Source organism: Plecotus auritus, assembly GCF_963455305.1.
Source record: "Plecotus auritus genome assembly, chromosome: 7".
In the NCBI taxonomy this organism is placed as follows: domain Eukaryota; kingdom Metazoa; phylum Chordata; class Mammalia; order Chiroptera; family Vespertilionidae; genus Plecotus; species Plecotus auritus.
In genome coordinates, this window is record NC_137774.1 from 120,972,060 (window position 1) to 120,999,592 (window position 27,533).

The following is a 27,533-nucleotide window of genomic DNA, read 5'->3' on the forward strand; positions in this document are numbered from 1 at the left end:
AGGGAGGCCCAAGATCCAGGTGACAGCAAATTGGGTTCTTGATGAGGACCCTCTTCCTGACTTGTAGACAACTGACTTCTCATTTTGTGCCCACATGGCTATGGAACGAGAGCTCTCATGTCCTTTCCTCTTCTTATAAAGGCATTAATTCCAACATGGGGGCACCACCCTTATAAATTCATCTAAACCTAAATACCTCCCAAAGGCTCCACCTCCAAACACTACCACATGGGAGAAGGTCTTCAACATATAAATTTTGAAGGGATACAAACATTCAGTTTATACTAGTAAGTCTTCAAAAGAGCTGTAACCAAGTTCAAAAGTCAAGGGAACAGCCGAAACCGTTTGGCTCAGTGGATAGGGCATTGGCCTGCGGACTGAAGGGTCCCAGGTTCGATTCTGGTCAAGGGCATGTACCTTGGTTGCGGGCACATCCCCAGTGGGAGGTGTGCAGGAGGCAACTGATCGATGTTTCTCTCTCATCGATGTTTCTAATTCTCTATCCCTCTCCCTTCCTCTCTGTAAAAAGTCAATAAAATATTTTTTTAAAAAAATAGTCAAGGGAACAATCAATGGAATGAATAAAATTTACTTAGCCATTACTCACACAATGAAAATCAACAGACCCAAAGATGATCAATCCAATCTTAAACCCCAAAATAGCATTACTCTTAGGGAGGCTTAATCTGCATGTACAATGAGTAGAACATTCTCTGTACCATGTCCAAGATTACTTGATTGAACCAGGAACTAGTATTAAACTGAACAAATCAGGAAAAAAGCCTCAGAGGGTACTATTGAACTAAACTATGTCCCATAGGCAGGAAGTCCAAGCATAAGAGATTACACTTAATGGGAGCAAACTAGTCAATTAATTGAAGAATATGACTTCAAAACCACTTTTTAAATCTACAAGAATATCTCATAATTATGTGATTGAGGAAAACTGGAAGTACAAGATATAAAATGAGTGATGCCAAAAAAAAAAAGAAAATTACAGGTTATTATGCCAATTGTGGCTTTTAAAATGTTTTGCAAGCTTAAATATTTAGCTTTTGCAGGGCTGTCATTTTCATTTGCTAATCTACAGAGAGAAAACAAGGTATGAGAAGAGTTTCCTGTACTGTCTAGTTCTTAAAATATAAAAAGGGATTATAATGACAGAAACAGTAGACATCCCATATCTTTGGTTTACCTGGACAAACTTAATCTTCTACCCTTGGTATCAGAGGGCTTAATTTCTAAGACCCATTCTACCACTAGAATATCAGATAAGTCACTAATTCCTATGAAACTGGACTAGTATTTAGCCAAACTGATAGAGAGTAACAGAGAAGCAGTAATACCCAACAATAGATAGTGCAACATTTTGAAGATGTGGCCTAGCCCTGTGGTTGGCAAACAGAGGCTCGCAAGCCACATGTGGATCTTTGGCCCCTTGAGTGTGGCTCTTCCACAAAATACCATGGCCTGGGCAAGTCTATTTTGAAGAAGTGGCGTTAGAAGAAGTTTAAGTTTAAAAAATTTGGCTCTCAAAAGAAATTTCAATTGTTGAACTGTTGATATTTGGCTCTGTTGACTAATGAGTTTGCCGACCACTGGCCTAGCCAAATATGCTCATTGAACACCTCATCCTCAACTAGTCCTGCATAACTTTAATGTGGTCTGCTCTTAGTAATTTAGGATGCCTAAATGATACTGAAGAGGTGAATTTGAATAATCATAGTCCAAAACTATATTAATCCACTGATGGAAAAAATACATGTCAACCACTTAATCTTAAACATGGATATTCATTCATTATTTTTAAAATAATGTTTTTCCATGAAGAAGATCAGTAATATTGAATAATTCAAAAATAAGACATGTATAGATAATATTTATTAACAATAGTGTCATAGTTTACTTTTATAATTTTGTTTTAAAAATCAATAATGAAATTCATTTTATTTTCTAGATATTTTTATATCAATTAATTTTATAGTACTATGACTAATATACGATATAGTATGCATTATATTGTGCTCTACTCCTTTCTTGTTTCATCTTTCCTGTTTTTTCAAATCAATTTTTAAGAGACTTTATTTTTCTGAACAGTTTTAGATTAATAGAAAAATTGTGAGGAAGAGTTCCTGTATACCCCACACCCAGTTTCCCCTATCATTATCATCTTTAAAAGGTTTACTTTAGTTTGAACTGCTTTTATTTCCACTTGATTTTTATTTTTAATCAATATAATTGGTGTACTAGATAATATAATTAAATAGTATTCTAAAATGATAAACAAATTTATCAGTCCCTGCTACATTCTTCCCCATGAGTAATCTCTTTCATCTGTATATGTATTTCTTCTAGTTACTTAACCTCTGTGAGTCTAAATAACATATTTATACTAAAATACCTTAATTTATCTATATTAGATATTTGAAAATTTTTCCAAATGCTATATCAGATTTATCACAGATTAATATTAATTTCTGAGTAGTCTAGTGTTATCAGATAATCCACCATTTCATTTCTTCCATTTCCATTATAGAACTCTCATCCTTTTGCTCCAGTCTGCAACTCATGGCTCTTTGGACTTGATGAAAAGCTGAGACTTCCTTCGTCAGCCTTCTGTGGTGGATTCCCTGTTTCTTGGGCCTCGGGACTTTGTCTTTCTTGAGTTGCATTTATTGGAATAGATCTCATTTTTTGGAATAGATCTTCCAATCCCTTCCTACAAAAAGACTCAGGGAAGGTACTTATTTTAAACTTCACTTATCTAAAACTGTCTATTCCATACTCACAACTGATTATTTGGCTGAGTATAGAATTTTAGGTTAAAAATCATTTTTTCTCAGAATTCTAGTGGCATTGCTTTATTGTCTTTTATCTTCCAAAATTTCTACTGAGATGTACTATGCTATTTTATTACCTACTTTATATGCGCTTGTCTTTCAGCATTTTCTCTTTCATCCCAGGATGCTGAAATTTTACAAACAATTGTTTTAGAAGGGTCTCTTCTCATTCACTGTGCTAAGCACACAGTAGGCCCTTTCAAACTAGAGAGTCATGTTCTAGCATCTTATTCTTTGCTTTCTATCTTCTAAAATGGTGTTGAAGTCTCTCATTTATTAATGTTTCCACTCCCACATTTTACCAGAAGTCTTTTGAGGTAATATTTAAAATGTACAATCAACTCAATTATTAACTCTAATGGCATGTATATCGACTTTGGAATATGATCTAAAACTTTGCAATGTATAGTATTTCAAGCTAACAATCAAACTACTTGAAGAAACTCTATCACCTAAGTTGAAGTTATCCAGTTTCCTCATCTGCCTCCACATATAATTACCCACATAGGACTGATTGATTAAATTATGAAACATTTATATAATAGAGCATCATGTTGTTATTGCTGTTCTAAACCATTTGAGAGTAAGTTGGAGACATCATGCCCTTTACCACTAAATATTTCAGTGTGTATTTCCTAGGAATGAGTCAGTCTTTCACATAATGCTTCCAAATTTATGACCATTAAGTTAAAGGAACAAGATATACTTTTGTTAAAATTAACCATATACATAGAAATTTTATATAAAATATATCTACAATGAACACAGTCCAAACAAATGTAATTAAAAAAGCAAAGGACCTAAATAGACACTTCTCCAAAGTGGACATACAGATGGCCAAGAGACATATGAAAAACTGCTCAAAGTCACTAATCATCAGAGAGGTACAAATTAAAACAACAATGAAGTATCACCTCACACCTGTCAGAATGGCTACCATCAACAAATCCACAAATGACAAATGGTGGTGAGGATGTGGAGAAAAAAGGAACCCTGGTACACTGCTGGTGGGAATGCAGACTGTTGCAGCCACTATGGAAAATAGTGTGGAGTTTCCTCAGAAAATTAAATATGGAACTGCCATTTGACTCAATGATCCCACTTCTAGGAATATATGCTAAGAAACCGGAACACCAATCAGAAATAATATATGCACCCCCTATGTTCATGGCAGTGTAATTTATAATAACTAAGATCTGAAAACAGCCCAAATGCCTATCAGTGAATGAGTAGATAAAAAAGCTGTGGTGCATTTATACTATGGAATACTCTGCAGCAGTAAAAAAGAAGGATCTCTTACCCTTCAAGACAGCATGGAAGGACCTGGAGAGTATTATGCTAAGTGAAATAAGCCAGTCAGAGAAAGACAAATAATTACATGATCTCACTTATGGTAAATCTACGGTAATGAAAATAAAGTGATGAACAAAATAGATCCAGACACATAAGCATAAAACAGACTGTGAAATATCAAAGGAAAGGCGGATGTGGGTAGATGGGTGGGAAGAGATTAACCAAAGAACATATATGCATATATGCATAACTCATGGACAAAGACAACAGTGTGGTGAAGGCCTGGGGCAGGGGTTGGGTACAGGCTAGAAGGGTGAATAGGGGATAAAAGGGAATATCTGTAATACTTTCAACGATAAAGATAAATTAAAAAAATAAATTTAATGATAATATGGCAGAGCCTTTTGTAAGGATTTCACCTCTACTTTCATCCTACAATGAAGGCCCATCAAAACTCTAGAGCTGGGAAATTCTGGCGGGGATGGGGGGGGAATGGCAGCGGAATAGACGGACGTGTCCTGAGCCTTGTCCCGGAGCAGATAGAAAGAGCAGCTGAGGGTCGCACGGGGAGTATCTGTGTGTGAGTTCAGGGACAGCTATACTCCATGAGAAGGTGGGGGACTGCTGCACGGGGCTCGCTGACCAGGCAGCCCTCACTGCTGCTGGGTACCCTCCCAGAGCCACCAACTCGGACGCAGAGACCGTGCCATCTTGAAGGGGAAAGTGGATGTTATTGGAAGCCTGACAATCTACAACTGCGGCACCCACCGAACAGCTACGAACCCCAGAACACTGGTCCCCAATTGGCGCAAACACGTGAATTCAGAGGAGCTCTACACTCCACCACGGAGGGGTCAGATTTCGCCTGGAATAAGGAGAGAGAGAACTACATAATCATACATCCAGAGAAGAAAGACCATGGGGAGACAAAGAAACAGCCCACATATGAAAGAAAAGCAGGCATCACCAGAAAAGGAAGTAAACGAAAAGGAGGCAAGCAACCTGTCAGAGAAAGAATTCAGAGAAATGGTCATAAGGTGGATGAAAAGAATGGAAGACAAATTCGACAGTATGAGTAAGAACCAAAAGGAAATGAAGAAAAACCAAGAAGAAATGAAAAATGACATCGCTGCTATAAAGAATTCAATAGAAAGCATCAAGAGTAGACTAGAAGAAGCAGAGGACCACATCAGTGAGCTAGAAGACAAGGTAGGAAAAAATACCCAAGTAGAGCAGCTTCTAGAAAAAAATATTAAAAAGCAGGAGGAGAGCCTAAGGGAACTTTGGAACAACACAAAACAAAACAACATCCACATAATAGGGGTTCCAGAAGGAGAGGAAACTGAGCAAGGAATGGAAAACCTTTTTGGAGAAATGACAGAAAACTTCCCTGATATAGGGAAGAAAAAACCCACACAAATCCAAGAAGCTCACAGAGTCCCAAGCAAAAAGAACCCCAAAAGACCGATGCCAAGGCACATTATAATTAAATTGGCAAACACCAATGACAAAGTAAGAATCATAAAAGCGGCCAGAGAGAGACAGAAAGTTACCTACAAAGGCAACTGATTTCTCAACAGAAACTCATCAGGCCAGAAGGGAATGGAATGAAATATACAAAGTCATGCAAAGGAAGGGTCAGAATCCAAGAATACTGTTCCCAGCAAGGCTAGCAATCAAAATTGAAGGTGAAATCAGGAGCTTCAAAGACAAAAAAGGACTAAGGGAATTTATTACCACCAAACCAGTGATGCAAGAAATGCTAAAGGGTCTGCTGTAAAAAAAAAAAAAGAGAGAGAAATAGGAAGCGAAAAAGGAACACAGGGGTAAAGAATAAAAATGGCGACAAATAAGTACCTGTCAATAATACCTTTAAATGTAAATGGATTAAATGCCCCAATCAAAAGACATAGGGTAACGGATTGGATAAGAAAACATGACCCATATATCTGCTGTCTACAAGAAACCCACCTCAGAAAAAAAGATGCACACAGACTGAGGGTGAAGGGATGGAAAAGGTTTTTCAGGTGAATGGAAATGAAAAGAAAGCTGGGATAGCAATACTTATAACTGACAAATTAGATCTCAAAGTGAAGGACATAACAAGAGATAAGAAGGCCACTTCATAATACTAAAGGGAGCAACCCAACAAGAAGAAATAACTCTGGTAAACATATACGCACCCAATACAGGAGCACCCAAATACATAAAAAAAACTCCTGGAAGATATCAAAGGAGGGATTGACAGCAATACAATCATAGTAGGAGATTTTAATACCCCACTATCACCATTGGACAAATCCTCTAAACAAAAAATCAGCAAAGAAACATCAATCCTAAATGACTCACTAGACCAGATGGAATTAATTGACATCTTCAGAACATTTCACCCCAAAGCCACAGAATATACATTCCTCTCAAGTGCACATGGGTCATTTTCAAAGATAGACCATATGTTGGGTCATAGGCAAAGTCTCTTCAAATTCAAGAAGATAGAAATCATATCAAGCATCTTCTCAAATCACAGTGGCATAAAACTGGAAACCAACTACAATAAAAACAATCCAAAAAAATCAAACACATGGAGACTAAACAGCATGCTATTAAACAATGACTGGGTTACCAGAGAGATCAAGGAAGAAATAAAAAACATCATGGCAATAAATGACAATGAAAATGCAACAATCCAAAATCTATGGGACACAGCAAAAGCAGTCTTGAAAGGGAAGTTCATAGCTCTACAAGCCTACTGCAAAAAACAAGAAACAATGGTAATAAATTACCTAACCATACAACTCAAAGAGTTAGAAAGAGAGCAACAAGAAAAGCCCAGTGTAAGCAGAAGGAAGGAAATAATCAAGATCAGAGTGGCGATAAACAACATTGAGACCAAAAAAACAATACAAAAGATCAACAACACCAAGAGCTGGTTCTTTGAAAGGATAAACAAGATTGCAGAACCTCTAGCCAGGCTCACCAAGAAGCAAGGAGAGAGGACCCAAATAAACAAAATCAGAAATGAAAGAGGTGAAATAACAACAGACACCACCGAAATACAAAGGATTGGTAAAAATACTATGAACAACTCTATTCCAACAAACTGGACAACCTGGAGGAAATGGACCTATTCCTAGAAAAATATAACCTTCCAAAACTCAATCAGGAAGAATCTAAACATCTCAATAGGCCAATAACTATGGAAGAAATTGAAGCAATCATCAAAAAGCTTCCAACAAACAAAAGCCTGGGGCCAGACAGCTTCACAGGGGAGTTTTACCAAACATTCAAGGAAGAACTAAAACCTATCCTCCTCATACTATTCCAAAAAATTCAAGAGGAAGGAACACTTTCAAGCTCCTTCTATGAAGCCAGCATCACCCTATACCAAAATCAGATAAAGACAACACAATGAAAGAGAATTGCAGGCCAATATCCCTCATGAACATAGATGCCAAAATCCTCAAAAAAATTCTAGCAAATCGGATCCAGCACTACATCAGAAAGATCATACACCATGACCAAGTAAGATTTATCCCAGGAATGCAAGGATGGTACAATATCCGCAAATCAATAAACGTGATACATCACATAAACAAATTGAGAGATAAAAATCACATAGTCAGATCAATCGATGCATAAAAAGCATTTGACAAAATCCAACACCCTTTCTTGATAAAAACTCTCAACAAGGTGGGAATAGAAGGATCACACCTCAACATAATAAAAGCTATATATGATAAACCCACAGCTAACATCATACTCAATGGTCAAAAACTAAAACCATTTCCCCTAAGAACAGGAACAAGACAGGGATGCCCACTCTCACCACTCCTGTTCGACATAGTACTGGAAGTATTAGCCATTGCAATTAGACAAGAAGAAGAAATAAAAGGCATCCAAATTAGAAAAGAAGAAGTAAAGCTGTCCTTATTTACAGATGACATGATATTGTACATAAAAAACCCGAAAGACTCCATCAAAAAATTATTAGACTTAATAAATGAATTCGGCAATGTAGCAGGATACAAAATTAACGCCAAGAAATCTATGGCATTTCTATACACCAATAGTGAACTTACACTAAGAGAGACTAAAAAAGCAATCCCATTTACCATAGCACCAAAAAAAATTAAGATACCTAGGAATAAACTTAACAAAGGAGGTAAAAGACCTATATGCGGAAAACTACAGGACACTGAAAAAAGAGATAGAGGAAGAAGTAAACAGATGGAAGAACATACCATGTTCATGGATTGGGAGAATCAACATCATTAAAATGTCCATACTACCCAAAGCAATCTATAGATTCAATGCACTCCCCATTAAAATACCAACGGCATATTTCACAGATCTAGAAAGAACTCTCCAAAAATTCATCTGGCATAAAAAAAGACCCCAAATAGCCACAGCAATCCTGAGAAAGAAGAACAAAGTAGTTGAGATCTCAATACCAGATTTCAAGCTGTATTACAAAGCCACTGTTCTCAAAACTGCCTGGTACTGGCACAAGAACAGACATATAGACCAATGGGATAAAATAGAGAATCCAGAAATGGATCCAAACCACTATGCTCAATTAATATTTGACAAAGGAGGCATGAACATACAATGGATTCAAGACAGTTTCTTCAATAAATGGTGTTGGGAAAATTGGACAGGTACATGCAAAAAAATGAAACTAGACCACTAACTTACACCATACACAAAAATAAACTCAAAATGGATCAAGGACTTAAACATACAACGGGAAACCATAAAAATACTAGAGGAATCCACTGCCAGAAAAATCTCTGACATATGCCAAAGCAATTTCTTCACCAATACTGCTCCTAGGGCAATGGAAACTAAAGAGAAAATAAACAAATGGGACTACATCAAAATAAAGCTTTTTCACAGCAAAAGAAACCATCAATAAAACAACAAGAAAGCCCACTGTATGGAAGAACATATTTGCAAATGTTATCACTGATAAAGGTTTAATCTCCAACATCTACAGGCAACGTATACAACTTAATAAAAGGAAGATAAATGATCCAATAAAAAAATGGACAACGGACCTAAATAGAATCTTTTCGAAAGAAGACAGAAGGAAGGCCAAGAGACATATGAAAACATGCTCAAAGTCACTAATTATCCAAGAGATGCAAATGAAAACAACAATGAGGTACCATCTCACACCTGTCAGAATGGCTATTATCAACAAATCAACAAATGACAAGTGCTGGCTAGGATGTGGAGAAAAAGGAACCCTCGTGCACTGCTGGTGGTAATGCAGACTAGTGCAGCCACTGTGTAGAACAGTATGGAGATTCCTCAAAAAACTAAAAATGGAGCTACCATTTGACCCAGTGATCCCACTTCTAGGAATATATCCCAAGAAACTAGAAACACAAATCAGAAAGGATATATGCACCGCTATGTTCAGAGCAGCACAATTCACCATAGGTAAGATTTGGAAACAGCCTAAATGCCCATCAGCAGATGAGTGGATTAAAAAACTGTGGTACATCTATACAATGGAATACTAAGCTGCTATAAAAAAGAAGGAATTCTTACCATTTGCATCGGCATGGATGGCCCTGGAGAGCATTATGTTAAGTGAAATAAGCCAGGCAATGAAAGAAAAATACCACATGATCTCACTCATTTATGAAAAATAAAGAACATTGTAAGCTGTTGAATAAAAAGATAGATACAGAGGCAGTAAAGCACCAAACAGACTGTTAAATTACAGCAGGAAGGCTGGGGAGTGTTGGGGAGGGAGGGAAATAGATCAACCAAAGGACTTGTATTCATGCATATAAGCATACCAATGGACACAAGACACTGGGGGGGTGGGATGAGGGCATACAACAGGGGGTAGGGGAGGCTGGTGGAAGGTCAATGGGGGAAAAAAGGAGATATATGTACTAATATATGTAATACTTTAATCCAAAAAAAAGAAAAAATAAATAAATAAAATTTAAAAAATTAAAGAAACACTCTAGAGCTTGGTAACAGCATAACCAGCCAACATCTAGCATATTTTCTAAAGCCAAAATCTACTTATATTTTATCACTCATCTTTGATATGCAAATTCTAATGTGTTATGTTTAAATGTTGGTTTATTCTGTATATATGCCACTCATTTTTCTCACTCTATTTTAAAAGCCAAAGCTGTCCTAATCTATGAGTATTTTTTAAAAGATTTTTGTATTTGGACTTGCTATTTAAAACATCTGAATACAATGCTCTCCTTCATATGTGTTTTGGAATATTACTCTTCAGAAACCTTATCAGGGTCAAGATCTGAGAACTGAAAATGTTCTATACAAGGGAAATGTGGTTTATCTGAAGCTTAAGAATGTGGTCGCTTAAAAACTCTTTTCTAGACTTTAGCAAAGCTTTGAGACAAATTCCATTCAAAAATTTTTTTAATTCTAGGTAACTAAATACCATCAACACTTCTAACTTACCAAAGAAGAACTACTTTTTTAAATGATTTCTCTCAACTAAGATAGTTGTGATGTTTATTATGAAATAAACACAGTTCAAGCAGGAAATCACAATGGTGCCCTGATTGCGTGACTCAGTGGTTGAACATAGACCTATGAACTAGGAGGTCACAGTTCGATTCCAAGTCAGGGCACATGCCTGGGTTGAGGGCTCAATCCCCAGTTTGGGGTATGCAGGAGGCAGCCAATCAATGATTCTCTCTCATCATTGATGTTTTCATCTCTCTCTCCCTCTCCCTTCCTCTCTGAAATAAATTAAAATATATATATTAAAAAAAGAAATCACAAAGGTAATATTTACAAAAACTTGATAAGATTTGAAATTGATATTAAAAATTGACACTAAATGTCAATTCAGTGAAAAGGTATATTACCAAAAGATCAAGAGAGAATGAGTTAAGTAGATCCCTAGAATATTTACAATGGTTTCAAATACAAATATTACAATATTATTAATAGCAGTTTTGCATTTTTGTGGCAAATAAGAGCTGTGCTCCTTTCACTTTTAAGTGTCTAATAACACCTTACCAATTGTAGTGTATCTGTTGTGTTTGCCCAGCATCCACTAGGGACCTGCTTCTCTTTCATCCATGTTGATTTGGAGCATGTGTCTATCAGAATGCCTTACTCTGCCCTGGCTTCATGAACTGGGACAGTTCATTGGCTAGTCAATCTTTTTACCTTCTGCTGTTCACAAAGATTGATGCAAGGAGTGAGCATATGACCCAAGCAGGATCAATCAGAGACCCTTGATAAGATCTGGTATACGGACCCCACAGAGTCTCTCTTACTCTGATCTTGACTTATAAAAACCAGCTAAGTCTGGAGGTACCAATAATCATCTTTGACTTCCACACACAGAATCTGCCTGAGAGTGATGCTGTTACCCAGAGGAATGCTGAATTAAGTGGCAGAGGGTGAGACAGCCAAGAATTCTGTTGAGTCCCTGGATTCAGCTGTGCTAAAGCCACTTGGACTTTCTAGTTAAAAGAGCCAATAAATTTTCTTGTTGCTTAAGTTAATTTGGGTTGAACTTCTGCCACTGGCAACCATGCATCCTAACTGACAGACCAAGACAAGGCCTTTTCAAAACACAATGTATAATTAAGGCATATGTAAATGAGCTTGAACAATGGTTGTTCCTAAATGGTATATCTGCCAAATAAAGATTATAAGGTTATATGATTGTAATGTACTGTTAGCTTAATTTCTGATAATTTTGCAAACAATTCCACTACTTACATATAAGCAGCCCTAGATATCTACTGTCAAGAAAAGAATATGTATCTATAATAATAAAAGCATAATATGCAAATCGACTGAACGACTGAACAGCGGAACAACCATCTGGACGATCTTGTGGACGAAGCCAGGGCTGCGAGGGCCTACTCTTACACAAAATTCATGCATTGGGCCCCTAGTGTGTGTGTGTGTGTGTGTGTGTGTGTGTGTGTGTGTGTGTGTGTGTTTAGGTAAACAAAGGAGATTGGAAGGGGATCTCAAGTCAAAGAAGCACAGACACCCCTAGTCTGAAAAGCTTTCAAAAGTCAGTTCTCAGTCCACACTTTATATGAAAGACTATATGGTGCAGAGTTATAAAAGGAAGTTGAGAAAATGTACTGGAAAGAATGTGACTCAAATCTGAAAGACAAATCTTGGGAATTGGGGCACAAAGTTGATTTATATAAGATTCATGTTCTTGCAACATATTAAAAACATATTTCTTAACAAAATGCCTTTGGGAAAACCTGTAATAAAAGAAATATCTACTATAATCTTCAACACCATAAAGAGAACTGGACACCCAATATCTTCCAAGTTCTTTATATAGTCCCAAGTGTCTCCCTTTTACTTCTCTTAGGAAAATAATTATACCTTTTCAGCACAATGTGAGGAAATCTTATTGTCCAAATGTTGGTTGCAGCCATATAGGCTGGAACTCCTCTGTCACATGTCTGACACGTGAATGCTCTCCTACAGAGCATGTTCTGTGAGCTAATCCTTGGGCTCATTTTCCTTCTTGCCACATACTTCCCAGTTAACTCCTCTGTCAGGGAAAAAAAAAATAATTCTAGACTAATGGAATAGAACTGGCATAAAATGTACAACATTTTCTATTGTTTTCACATCTGTCTCTATAAAGTCATTTGGCATCTTTGTCCTACGTTTGCTTAATAGTACCTCATATTGCTTGACACAAAATGAGGATTCAATAAATGTTGACTGAATGAACAATCAACATTTCTCAGGAAAAGATCTTGGAAATTAACTACCACTGGGAGCACACTGAGGGTCTCCAAAGTTAAGTGATATTCAAGAGAACACAAAGCCATTAGTGGTAGTCCCAGAACTAAGTCTCTTGATTCTTAATCTAACATTCAGCACTTTTTTAATGGCCACATGGGAGACATGTTTTCATGGTATAACCTGAGATATGATCAATTCTATAGTATGATAGCCCCTACCCTCAGCATATCAAGTGTTTTTCTTAAAAAAAATAATCACTAGCAAACATCTGTATTTGAAATCTTTATTGATTATACATTTTTGAGATACACCTTAAAACAGTAACAAACTAGTGTGTTAAGAGATTTAAAAAGCTGAAACTATTATACTAGACTAGAGGTCTGGTGTACCAAAATTTGTGCACTGTGGGGGGGGGGGGGTCCCCTCAGCCCGGCCTGCACCCTCTCACAGTCTAGGAGCCCTCAGGGAATGTCCCACTGATGGCTCAGGCTCACTCCTGGCGGGAGCGGGCCTAAGCCGGCAGTGGGACATCCTTAGCACTGTTGTGGAGGCAGGAAAGGCTCCTGCCACTGCTGCTGTACTCGCCAGCTGTGAGCCTGGCTTCTGGGCTTCTGGCTGAGCAGCACTCCCCCTGTAGGAGCACACTGACCACCAGGGGGAAGCTCTTGCGTTGAGCGTCTGCCCCCTGGTGGTCAGTACACGTCATAGTGACCAGTTTTTTCGCCATTCGGTCAATTTGCATATTACCTTATTATTTAGGACTAGTAGCCCTGCACACAAATCCATGTGCCAGCTCTCTGCGGGGCCTAGCTGCTCCACGTCCACTGCCCAGAGGCTCTCCATGGCCGGGCGCAGAATGCTTGCCTTGTTGCCGGGGCGACGAAGCAAGCATCCTTCCAGGCCACTCAAGTGGGACTGGTGAACTCTGGTGGGGCTGAGAGGTCTGGGCACCACCATCTTTGTGAAGGAGTGATGGTTAATTTGCATATTACCATTTTATTATATAGGATTAGGCTAATGTGTACAGGTCTTTTCTCTAAGGACACCAAAGCGATCCTCTTCAAGTTATCTTAGAATCATTCTTCTTAAAGTCACCAGATCTTGAGCTGGTGTGTCACTCTGTTCAATGTTCATTGGTTATAGACATACACCTTCCAATACTGTACATGAAGTTGAAAATTATATAATTCATCTTTGTATCACCAGTGACTACATCAAAGCTGAGCACTCAATAGATGCCAGTTTATAAAACGAGTGAGGACAATTGGATATCCATATGCAAAATGATGAGCTTAGATCCTCACCACCATATAAAAAATTAATTTAAATGTATCATAGGCTTAAATGAAAGAGCTAAATAAAAAATATATAAGAGAAAAATTTTGAGACCTTAAGTAAAGAAAATAGTTTTTTAGATACAATACCAAAAGCACATCCAATAAAAGAAAAAAATGATAAATTGAACTTCTTGTACTATGAAAGATTTCATTAAGAAAATAAAAAAGACAGAATTTGAGAAAAGTATTTGCAAAATAAACATCTAATAAAGGCTTTATATCCAGAATATATAAAGAATTCAATAATAAAAAGGCAAATGACCCAATAAAAGAATGGCTAAAATATATGACCTAATATTTCACTAAAGAAGATAGGCAAATGGCTAATGGCTAATAAGGACGTAAAGATGTTAAACAATTTTAGTCATCAGGGAAATGCAAATTAAAACAAGAATAAGATACTATTTCACACCCATTAGAATAATTATAATAAATAAAGCAGACAATAACAAATATTGGTGAATGTGGAGAAATAGGACACTCTCATGTTGCTAGTGGGAATATAAAATAGTATGGCCACTTTGAAAAACAGTTTGGCAGTTTGTCCAAAAGCTAAGTGTATAACTACCAAATGACCAAGCAATTCCATTCCTAGACATCTACACAAGAAAAAAACAAAAACAAAAGACATGTTTACACCAAGACTGGCATAGAAATATTCATTGCAGAATTATTCATAATAGTCCCAACTTGGAAACAACCTGAATGCCAATCATCTGATGAATGGATATACTAAACTAGTGACCTGGTGCATGGATTTGTGCACATTGAAAGGAAATTAATTAGAAGGTGGCTGGCGGGGCAGGACTGGGCAAGATGGGCCAAACATGCCCTGGAGCCAACCTCCCGTGGTCCTTCCCTGGCCAGCCACACCTGGGGTGGCACCGTGGCTGGAAAAGCATCTGCGTGGTACCTCCAACAGGTGGGGTCCCTTGGTCGGGCCAAAACTGGCTCTCTGATACTCCCAGAGTGCGAGAGGGCACTCTGCAAAGTTGCTGTCGTACAGGGTGTGGAACTCAACTGCAAGTGTGCAGTAAACCAGATTCAGGCCGACAGTGCTCCAGCAACAACATAACCCATGGCCAAAGGTGGAATCGCATGGCCCCATGAGGAATTAGGCTCCCTCCTTCTGGTTTCGGGGTATGTCACCCAAGAACCGCCACTGCCAAGTCACTGCAGCTCAGCAGCTCCTACGTTGAGCATCTGCCCCCTGGTCAGTGCACATTATAGCGACCGGTCAGATGGTAGGAGGGACACTTAGCATATTAGCCTTTTATATTTATAGATGTGGTATATCCATATAATGGAATACTATTTGGCAATAAAAAGGAACTACCAACAATTGCTACATCACAAATGAACCTCAAAACCATTATGCAAAGAGGAAGAAGGAAAATACAAGGTACCACATATTGTATGATTCCATTCACATGATGTGTCCAGAAAAGGCAAATTTATATACAGAAAGTAGATTAGTAGTTGCCTGGGCCTGAGAGTGGGAATGGGGAAACTATAAATGGGCCCCTAAGGGGTCTTATTCATAGTAAGAAAATGTTCTAAAACTGATTTATGGTGATTGCTGCACCACTCAGTAAAGTTACTGATAATCATTGAATGATATACTTGAAATGAATGAATTTTCTGATATATAAAATATAACTCACTAAGTTGTCTTTTAAAAAGACAAGTGAATGAATCATTAGCCTACTTATATACCTTAAAAAGATCATTCTCTTCATTACCATTTAGTATTCCATTATATAGATATACTGCCAATTTCCAGAAGCTCTCTATCCTCTGTATCTTTAAGATTCTTACTCTTTTCCCCACCTCAGTCCCCACAAAACCTCTCTCAAATACCCTTAGTATATTTTAGCATATTTGTCTCAATTCTCTCCTTCATAGCAGGGAAATATGAACCCTTGGATAGTGGTTCATTCACATTTTATGGAATCATTATCCAGTCCAGGTACCTTGCCCTCAAAATGCTAACAGTTTAACAAAAAACATAGAGGATTCACATAAATAACAATGAAATAGAGTTTCTGAGAATGGCAAGATTTTACTGGATGGGGGGAAAACAAAGAAAGTCTTTCTGTAAGGGCGGTCATCTGAATAAGACATCGCATGACAGAGTTCCCACAGGTGGAAATAAACTGTACAAGGCCTCCTTGACCAAAGACAGTGGGTGAGTCCATCTATTCTGAGTACTTTTGAGCTATAATCCTTATTCCTGGTCTTTCTCTTCTCTTGCCAAACCATGTTCACCTGTTATTATTGGCTCTGTTATGCTTAACTACTCAAACAAACTAATGCAGATAAAAAGAACAGAAGTTGGAGAAATAACTGAGCTTTATCTGAACACTGTGATTAAGTTATCTCCGCATCATCAATATATACTTGTATCTTAAAATGTACCATTTCAAATTTAAGCTCCTGACACCCAGAGATAGTGTCACAAAGGGGAGGGTGCTAGAAGAGCAGTAGAAAAGTCCTGTCAGAATACAAGCTCTGGAAAAAGACACCTTACTTAATGATAAACATGTTAGACATATGGGTACAATTTCCCCTAATAAATATGTGAATCAAAAACCACTATGTATGCCCTAGACGGTTTGGCTCAGTGGATAGAGAGTCAGCCTGCAGACTAAAGGGTCCCAGGTTCAATTCCAGACAAGAACATATGCCTGGGTTGCAGGCTTGATCTCTAGTGGGGGTGGGGCATGCAGGAGGCAGCTGATCAATGATTCTCTCTCATCATTAGATGCTTCTATCTCTCTCTCCTTCTCCCTTCCTCTCTGAAATCAATAAAAATGTTTTAAAAAACACTATGTAGTATCTTATGTTTGACCATGCATGGAAAATGAATCCTGGCTTTAGTGGGATACCCAATGAACCTGAAGTTTGACCCTTAAAGAATCTATTGAATCACTGTATGAAAAAATATTATTACTCAACTAGAGGTCCGGTACACGAAATTCACACACTGGGGGGCGGGGGGGGGGGGGGTGTCCCTCAGCCCAGCCTGCGCCCTCTCCAATCTGGGACATCCCTCTCACAATCCAGAACTGTTGGCTCCCAACTGCTCACCTGCCTGCCTGATCACCCCCTAACCATTCCCCTGCCAGCCTGATCGATGCCTAACTGCTCCCCTGTCAGCCTGGTCACCCCTAACTGCCCTCCCCTGCAGGCCTGATCACCCCAACTGCCCTCCCCTGCAGGCCTGGTCACCCCCAACTGCCTTCCCCTGCAGGCCTGATCACCCCTAACTGCCCTCCCCTGCAGGCCTGATCACCCCAACTGCCCTCCCCTGCAGGCCTGGTCACCCCCAACTGCCCTCCCCTGCAGGCCTGATCACCCCTAACTGCCCTCCCCTGCAGGCCTGATCACCCACAACTGCCCTCCCCTGCCGGCCATCTTGTGGTGGCCATCTTGTGTCCACATGGGGGCAGCCATCTTTGACCACATGGGGGCGGCCATCTTGTATGTTGGAGTGATCGTCAATTTGCATATTAACTCTTTATTACATAGGAACATTTGCTTCTTTGGTTCCAAAGCATTCTTAGATATTGAGGGACATTTATATATAAAGTGTCACTATTTTTTCAATATTTCTGTTCTTTACTATTTATTATTCATGAACAAATTCAGCCACTAAGCAAGTACTTACAGAGTACCTACCATTGGAGTCATAATCACAATCTGTGCTAAGGCAACCTGCAATCTTAAAGTTCACCTACAATTAATAGACAGTCTGTGTTCATCAAACAGAGCTTTTCTCTGTCAAATGACTTTGACTATATGAAATTGATGGCGTCATACTTGGTTAAAATTAAAAATCCTAAAAGATCAAACATGGAAGTATCATATTAAAATTTTGGTCAAATTATTCAGTGCTGTCTATATTGTAGTAAAATGGGCACAATTCTGTAAAGTAATATATATTTAATGGTAATGCCGTTGGGCTAACTCTTTTGGAAAGCAAATACCTTAAAATTTTTCTTATCTTTGACCTACTAATTCTACTTCTGAGATTCTATCCAATGAAAATAATGCTAAATATAGTCTAAGGAAAGAGTGAGCCTTGTGCACAAATATTTTTGCTAAAGCATTATTTCTAATATAAAAAAATTGATACTTCTTAAATATCTAATAGAAAAAGAAATGTTTATATTCACACAGCCATTTAAAATGCTGTTTATGAAAAGCTTTTAATGTTACAATATTAAGCATACGTATATACTGTATAAGCTCAACTAAAAAAAAAATTTTAATGTAAAAAAACAAACTAGAAGTTGATATACCAAAATCTTAGTGGGGACTATAGATTATTTTTGTCTTCTTCCTACTTGCTATTTTTCAATAGTGAGGCAAGAAAATAATAAGATTTTTTAACCTTATAAAATTTTACCTTTTCATTGAATTTCTGAGCAGGAAAAAAACTTTGGAAAGCTAGTTTACCCCCTGTACTTTATTGATAAGAAAATCTTATCAATAGGAGGCACAGAGAGTTTAAAGTATTTGTATAAGTCCACAAAGTGAGTTGATAGTACTCTAAAACTGATATCATTGGACACAATACCACATTTTGGTTATTTTTGCTGTGTTCCAGCCTCTATTTCTAGGGTTAAGGCTTCATATTTGGTTAACATTTGGTTCACAAGAGCAATACTTAACTAAAACAATTCAAAGTTTATTAAATAACACACCTCAAACAAACTTAATTTTAATATGAATGCTCTAGAACCTGAAATATTGTGGGGGGGGGGGGAATTTAGTTATCTTTTCAATGAATATTACAAATGCTTAGTAAAAGTGAAGTTTTATTCTAGAAAGCTTTCCAGTTTTGAGATTTAAGATGCATAATAAAGAATCTACATTTTATTTATTAAAAGCTCACTGTCCACTTGCTAGAGTTACTACTGTTTGTTTTTAGTTGCTCAAACAGAAATGACAGTGTACAATGTGACCTTATAAATCAAGACTTTCTGACCCCAATAAATTAAAAAAGAAAACCACTTTCTGTTATGAGCTTTACTGTTCAGCTCTCATGAGCTAATGATATAGTACTAGTATTGCCGATAATTAACTACTAAATCATACATTAGACATAATAACCTTTAACTTGGTTTTAAATATCCCAAACAATTTTTTCTGAAGTCTTTCTAAATATAAAAAAATTTTTTTAGTTTAACATTGCATACCACTGGAAAATAATCCAAAGGAAATGTTTAAGGTTAGTAGAGTGTTTATCTTATCAAAAGTGGTTTGGTCTCTTTGGGTTACTGTTTGGATTCCAGCTAATCAGACCTATTTACTCGTTTTAAAACTTTCAGCAATTAACAGTGATGAAACAGCACCAATCTGCTATGTTATTTCAGCTGGGAAAGCAGCTATATGAACCAATACAGCCTCCCAGTAAAAATAAATGACAGCAGTTTCCACGCACTGGGGAGCTAGTTTTTAGGTATGTCACAATGTCACACTGAATAACAAAACAAAAGAGTGTGAAACATCTAAATAATAAAAAACCCCAAAAGACATACCATGTTTTTGAATTTAAAAAAATAATAAAGTAACTTTGCCAATAAAAACATCACTGCGGGAAGACAAAACAAATAAAAATGAATTTAAGAGGTAGGTTGTGGTCCCTTTTCCATCAAGAACCTTCCTTGTTTTTAAGACTGTTTGGTTATATTGCAATTTTTAACACATGGTGGCTCAAATCAACAATACATTTGCTCTTCAGACTTTGACACTTCCCCAGCTGCTAGGCCTGTGCTTAACTAAACAAGTACAGTAATGCAAGTGGAACATTTATGTAACATAGAAACTATAAATCTTTTTGAGAAACAGAGGCCTGCTCTTATCCCTTTGTCATAGAAGATATGACAAAGGGATAAGAGCATCATATTTTAAAACATGTGGGAAATTTATTAACAAAATATAATTTCTTTTCTCTAAATAATTTTTTAAAATTCATTGAGCATCTATCTGGTGTTAGACACTATATGAAGAACTTTAGATGTCTTTTCTCATTGAAACCTTGCAACAATCCCATGAAGTATGGATACTGACATTTTTCTTCATTTTGTAAATGGAGAAACTGAGACCTAAAAAGGTTAATAACCTGTCCAAGGTAACTCTGCTAGTAAATACTAAAGCATGGTTTGACTCAGAAGGCCTGACTTGAGAGCCTGTGCTCTTACCTACTGTTGGCCAGTCAAAATGACATTACAGGATTTTTAGACTAGAAGACATATCAATATACCTGAAATAAACATTACTGATAATAAAAGCATAAAACACATCTTATCTACAGCCTTTCTTTTCCCACTGACTTCCCTTATCAATGGTAGCTCTTTTTCCCCTTTCTGCCCCTTTCTCTTCCACTTTCCAGCAAACACACACACACACACACACACACACACACACACACACACCAACAGCTTCACTGATAGTGTATATGGCTCTAAAAAATAGGGCAGGGCAAAGTTAATGTTTTACTTCAAAAATGGACTAAATGGTAAGTGTGGCCTCAGAACTTGTGGGGTGAGGAGGGGAGGAGAGATCATTATTTGAACAATTGATTGGATGTTCCCACTTGTTTGTTTACTACTAGGTAAAATCATTTACAGATATATAGTAACAAGAAAAAAATGTCTCCATTGAAGAACTGGTTACTGGGTTTCCTTCACTTCTCTGCTCAAGCCAAAAGGCCTGCTATTTACCTGACAGAATCAAATGTAGTGAGTTTTCCAGAGGAGTTACAAATGAATTTTCCCTGAATAAACTTAACTCTTAGTGAAGCAGATTATATAGACTAATATTTTCCAGTCTATGAAACTTTCTGTGATGAAAGAAATGTTTAACATCTCTGCTATCCAATATGGTAGCCACTAGCCAAATGTGGTTACTGAGTGCTTGAAATGTGGCTAGTGGGACTTGGGAACAAACTTTTTAACTTTATCTCATGTTAATTTAAACAGTCACATATGGTTAATGGCTATCAGTTGTACAGAACAGCCATAGACTCTCAATAACTACTATTCACTGAGTATATATTATGTGCTACATAGCTACCTTTGAGAAAGGTACAATTTTGTCCCCATTTTACAGATAAGCAATTGAGCTGCAGAGGAATTAAGTGACTTGCTCACAGATTTACAACTAGTACATGGTAAATTCTGGATTTTACACCCACATCTGTCTCTTTCCAACCCTGATGTTTTCATAAGAGGTTCTCAACACTGACTTTATATTAGATGGTGTGCTTTTCTTTCCTTTCCTTTTTTTATATGATGGTGTGCTTTTCAAAAACACTTGTTCCATGTCCCACTCCCCAGAAATATTTATTTAATTGGTCTGGGGCAGCATCCAGGCACATGCATATCTCTTGAAACCTGCACTGTGCACCACCTCTGTAACCCAGGCCCCCTAGTAGTGGATAACCATTTCCAAAAGGAAGCTGTGATGAAGTTCTACCTCTGCCTCTTTTTTAAGGCATGCTAATGCTAAAAAGAGTCCTACTCTTTCCTTTTGCAGATCAGGTTAAATGACCAGAGAGCAGCTACTCCAAGTAAGAGTAAGGTCACCCAGCTGGTGTTTTGAGAGAGCTAAGACCAGGTTTGTATGTAAATGCTTCAATTTCTGGAGCTGTGGGACAGCAAAAGAGCAAAGGTCAGGAAATCTGAGGGATTTAAAGCCTTATACAGAAACTCAGAAGCAGGAGGGTAGACAAAGGCTGGGTGTGTGTAGTATTTAACTATTTCTAGAGCTGGGAATACTCAGCTCTGCCAGGCTTATCAGCTTCATCCTCTACACCCATTCTTTCTGCCCTCCCGCCCTCAAAGGTACTTAGGAGTGGTCCAAGGGGCTTCTATGCAACACTTTCACACTGCCAAGGTTATCTTTTGTAATCCTAATAAAAGAGTAATATGCAAATTAACCATCACTCTGCTACACCCACAAGCCATGCCCACCAGCCAATCTGGAGCAAATATGCAAATAAACCCAACCAAGATGGCTACGGCCACAGAGAGCAGGAGGGAGGCTTGGGTTTCCCTGGCAATGGAGGAAGCCAAGCTTTCTGCCTGCCCTTGCTGGCCTAGGCCTCCACAAAAGGCTACAAAGTTTCAATTACAGAAGATACATAAACCCAAACAGAAATGGCGGCAGCCACGGAGCTGGAAAGAGCAGGAGACTAGGGTTGCCCCAGGCGATGGAGGAAGCCAAGCTTTCCGCACACCCTGGCTGGCCCAGGCCTCCGATTAAGGCTACAAAGTTTTAATTATAGAAGATACATAAATCCAAAAAAAAATGGCTGCTGCCAAGGAGCAAGCAGAAGGCTTGGCTCCGCTCCAGGCTACAAAGTTTCAATTGTAGAAGATAAATAAGCCCCAGATACCAGGGCCTCCACTTGGGTCACCAGGGGGTGTGGCCGGCCTGCAAACCACCACAGGCCCCTTGCCCAGGCCGCCCCATGCCCCAAGGGAACCCCCACCCTGATCCAGGACACCCTTCAGGGCAAACCAGCTGGCCCCCACCTGTGCACCAGGCCTCTATCCTATCTAATAAAAAGTAATATGCAGATTGACCATCACTCCAACACACAAGATGGCTGCCCCCATGTGGTCAAAGATCCTGCCCCCAAGTGGACACAAGATGGCCACCACAAGATGGCCAGCAGGGGAGGGCAGTTTGGAGGGACCAGGCCTGCAATGGAGGGCAGTTGGGGGCAATCAAGCCTGCAGAGGAGGGCAGTTAGGGGTGACCAAGTTGGCAGAGGAGGGAAGTTGGGGGCGACCAGGCCTGCAGGAAAAGGCAGTTGGGAGGGACCCAGGCCTGCAGGGGAGAGCAGTTGGGGGGGACCAGGTCTGCAAGGGAGAGCAGTTGGGGGGGCCCAAGCCTGCAGGGGAGGGCAGTTAGGGGTGACCAGGCCTGCAGGGGAGGGCAGTTAGGGGCAAACAGGCTGGCAGGGGAGCAGTTAGGCATCAATCAGGCTGGCAGGGGAGTGGTTAGGGGTGATCAGGCTGGCAGGAAAAAGCGGTTAGGGGCAATCAGGAAGGCAGGCAGGAGAGCAGTTGGGAACCTGCAGTCCTGGATTGTGAGAGGGATGTCCGACTGCCTGTGCACCGGGTGTCTAGTTGATATATAATTGGCATATAACATTATATTCATTTCTGGTATACAACATAATGATCCAATATTTGTACATATTGTAAAATAATTACCAAAATAAGTATAGTTAGTATCCATCACCATACATGGTTAGATTTTTTGTCTCTTGTGATAGACTGCCAAGTTTACTTCTAATGGATATAACCCTACCCTGACATATAGGAGCTGCTTAATATTATGACTGTGAAATGAAAAAAAAGCAGATTCTGGAATTCAGGAGACTCAGCTTCTAGATAGGTTCAGATATCTGAATATGCATTTGGTAAATAATTTTTTAAAAATCAAATTAAAATTCCCTTTAGAATCTTTGCACTTGCCTCACAAAAGTAGAGAACATGGTATCAGTCTCCAGGACAGGATTACTTTTTGTTTCAGAGATTAAAAGGGCTTGAAAGTGATGAAATAAGAAGAAAAAAAAAATGAGAATATTGACAAAAAATTTAAACAGAAGAAATTATACCATACCTAAACGTACTCCAAGTGTAGTGTTAAGCACTGGCAACCTGCATTTATTGTTGTTTTGGGTCAGGAGACCACTAAATCAAGTTCTGGGAATGAGAAAGAAAGTCAACAATGCCAGGGCTTTAAGGAAACTGTCACAAAAATAGAACAAGCTGCTGTAAACGTTAGCCCTCAGACTAGCCAAGTATGCCTTTCTCTCCTACAATAAAGGAATTAAAATAAAAATAATTTGTGTTTTAGATTATCCTCAGGAAAAGTGTGTGGCTATAAAATGCACTGTGGAAATCATCTCCATTCAGGAAGTCAGCATAGCTGCTCCCATAAGGAGGCTGTGTATATTCTAAAGCAAAATAAACTTGTGTTCTAAGAATCTGCCTTCAGAAGTAGCAGCTCTGAAAGTAATGAGCAAAAATCTCAAGGATGATTGTAGCAAATGGTTTCAAGTAGAAACATCTAGTCTGTTGGCAAGTACCCTTTAGAAGGAAGGACTTGAATTCCCTTGAAACAAAATCACCAATCATTCTTACCAAACAGCCTGCTGCTTACAAAAGTAAGAAACACACACAGGTTTTTCAAGCTGCAGCTACAGATTCAAAAATCAGTTTATGCCAGTAGATTATGCTTTAGTAATGTAAAAAGTGAAGCACCCCAATGAGAGCAGAAAGAATTAATTAACTTAGGGTGTTTAAAGATGTGAAAGATGATAATGGTAGAAAAAGCAACTTCAAATATATCCAGACTTGAATTTCAAGCCATGATTTCTTCTGAACCTTATCTGGCTGCTTTCCATCCCCACCCTACCCCAGACCTACCTACCTACCTACCTACCTACCTCCTCCTCTCCCTCCCTCCCTTCCTCCTTCCCTCCATCCTTTCCTCCCCTCCTCCCTCCTTAGTAATTAATACATGCCCAAGGTTTAAAAATAACACACAGGTATGCAAAACAGAAACTTAGAGTCCTCTAATTCCTATCTACTCTCAACCCTATTCCAAATTCCTAATTTTTTTTTTATCATTGTCTGTTACCTAAAAGGTTAAAGAAGCACAGTGTCTGGCGTGTAAATGTGCTAAGGAAGTTTGTTTCTATGGCCTCGAATTTTCCATTAGAGGCCAGCTGTGTAAGCTATAAAATAGGAGAGAATCAAAGGATGGAAGCTGCACTCCCCACTTTCTTCCCAACCATGTTTGTGCCTTTGAGCAAAACACTTCCCTCCCTGAAATTCCTTCCCCTCTGGGAAAGTAAGGAAGGTGACAGTGCTGATTCTTGGTTCACTTCAAAATCAAACCTTCTATACCAGCACTGTTTAACAGAAACACAAGTGAACTATAAATGTGAGCCACATTGGTAATTTTTTTATATATCCACTGAGTGGCCAGATTATATGACCAGCCCATCAGTACTTCGTTGGGCCACCTTTTGCCTTCAATACTGCAGCGATTCTTCTTGGCATTGACTCCACAAGATGTTGAAAGGTGATGCGAGGAATCTGACACCATGCCTGATGAATAGCACTGTCCAGTTCTGTGAGATTTGATGGTTGTGGAACCAGCTGCCTGATGGCTCTTTTAACTTTGTCCCACAAATGCTCAATTGGATTGAGATCTGGTGATTGTGAGGGCCACCTAAGCAAGGTAAAGTCTCCCACATGTTCTTGAAACCACTCCTGCACAATACAAGCACCATGGCATGGCACATTGTCTTGTTGGAAGAAGCCATCTCCATTGGGATACGCCATCAACATGATAGGATGAACTCGATCAGCAACGATACTTAGGTATGTTGTGCTATTCACACGTTGTTCCACACGAATTAAAGGGCCCAAGTCATGCCAGGAAAACATGCCCCAAACCATAACACTGCCCCCACCAGCTTGAAGGGTTGTACTCATGCATGTGGGGTGCATGCTTTCATGCTGTTTCCACGAATTCTCACTCTGCCATCTGCATGATGCAACTGGAAACATGATTCATCGGACCACATGACATTTTTCCAATCCTCGACTGTCCAATCCTTGTGTTCCTGTGCAAATTGGAAACGTTTTATCTTGGTAACTGCAGACAGCAAAGGTGTTCAAACAGGCCTTTGGCTTCCATATCCCATAAGATGCAGTGTATGGCTAATTTGCCTACCAACATCAGGTGGTCATAACAATCTGGCCACTCAGTGTATATTTCTATTGATTTCAGAAAGGGAGAGGGAGAGATAGAAACATCAATGATGAGAGAGAATCATTGATGGGCTGCCTCCTGCACACCCTCTACTGGAGATCAAGCCCACAACCCAGGCAGGAGCCCTGACCAGAATCCAACCTTGACCTCCTGGTTCATAGGTCGATTCTCAACCACTGAGCGACACCAACTGGGACACACTGGTAATTTTCAAAAAATGTAATAACCACACAAAAAACAGGTGAAATTAATTTTAATACTACCTTTTTCAAGCCATTATAATTCAAAACAGTATCATTTAACATGTAATCAATATTAAACATTAATATTTTAATACTATTATGAACAGTTTACATTTCATTTTTAAAAATAAGTCTTCAAAATCTGGTGTTTATTTGGTACAAGAAATCTGGATGTAGACCAGCCACAATTGAGTGCTCGGCAGCCTCATGGAGACAATTGCCACTGTTTTCAGCACCACAGTTTTATACCAGTGCTGGACAGTATTCCTAAAAAGTTCTTGTTCTGTTGAGTAGCTTCCTTCATCATCTCTATACTGGATTTCTTCTGTTGCCAATAAAACATTATTATTGATTATCACTTGCTGGCAATATCTAATTGCCAGCAACAAATGTTGGATCGACTAGGATTACTCAGTTTCAGTATCAGAGCTTTGATTAATACCAGTACTGTTTCCCTACAATACAATTTAGTCTTCAAGTGAATTTTTCTTGTCTGCTCAGTCATTCCTACTGAATTTTAGATAATTTACTCTAACCTTCACAGAACAATTAGGATATAGTATCCATGTTCATTAACAATTTGAAAAGGAATACTACGCTCTGAAAAAGCCGGCTAATTTACCCACTTGCATCCTATCAATCATGGTCTGCATTTCTCAACCCTCCAACAAAACACCTAACATATTACAAAACATAAAGCTTCGACCAGCAGTGAAAGTTTCCTAAGTGGAATATCAGACACTGTGCTGTTTCCGATAAATTCAACAAGTAACTCGCGCATACCTTCCGCAGCAGGGCCTGCGCCTGTTTTTGAGGATTCCTGCCTTGGTGGTTTGATTTCAGCCATTCCGCCCGAGTAGCGGGTTCCCTGTGTGGGTGGTGCAGGGTGTACACGGGCTTGTCTCTGAGGCCTCTTTCGCCTTTAGACCAACCTTCCCCCAACTTGGACTCCTGTTTAAGTAGACCCCTTCATCTCCCTTCAAGTTATTTCTGCCTATAAAACAAATTATGCTGGAATACACTCTATACCACTTTTGCTGTGTGTTATCAATTTAAAAGTAGTGCATACTCACTGTAAAAAAATATTCAAATAAACCAGAAATATATGAAGTAAAAAGTGAAAGTTCACCCCTCTCTTAATGCATTAGCCACCCAGTGCACTTCTCAGAGGTGACCACTGTTAAAAGTGTGAAAAGTAATAAAGACAAACCTCTTTTAAAATGGAGTCAGGAGGCTAGGAGAGAGAACTCTCAGCCCACACCAGTCAA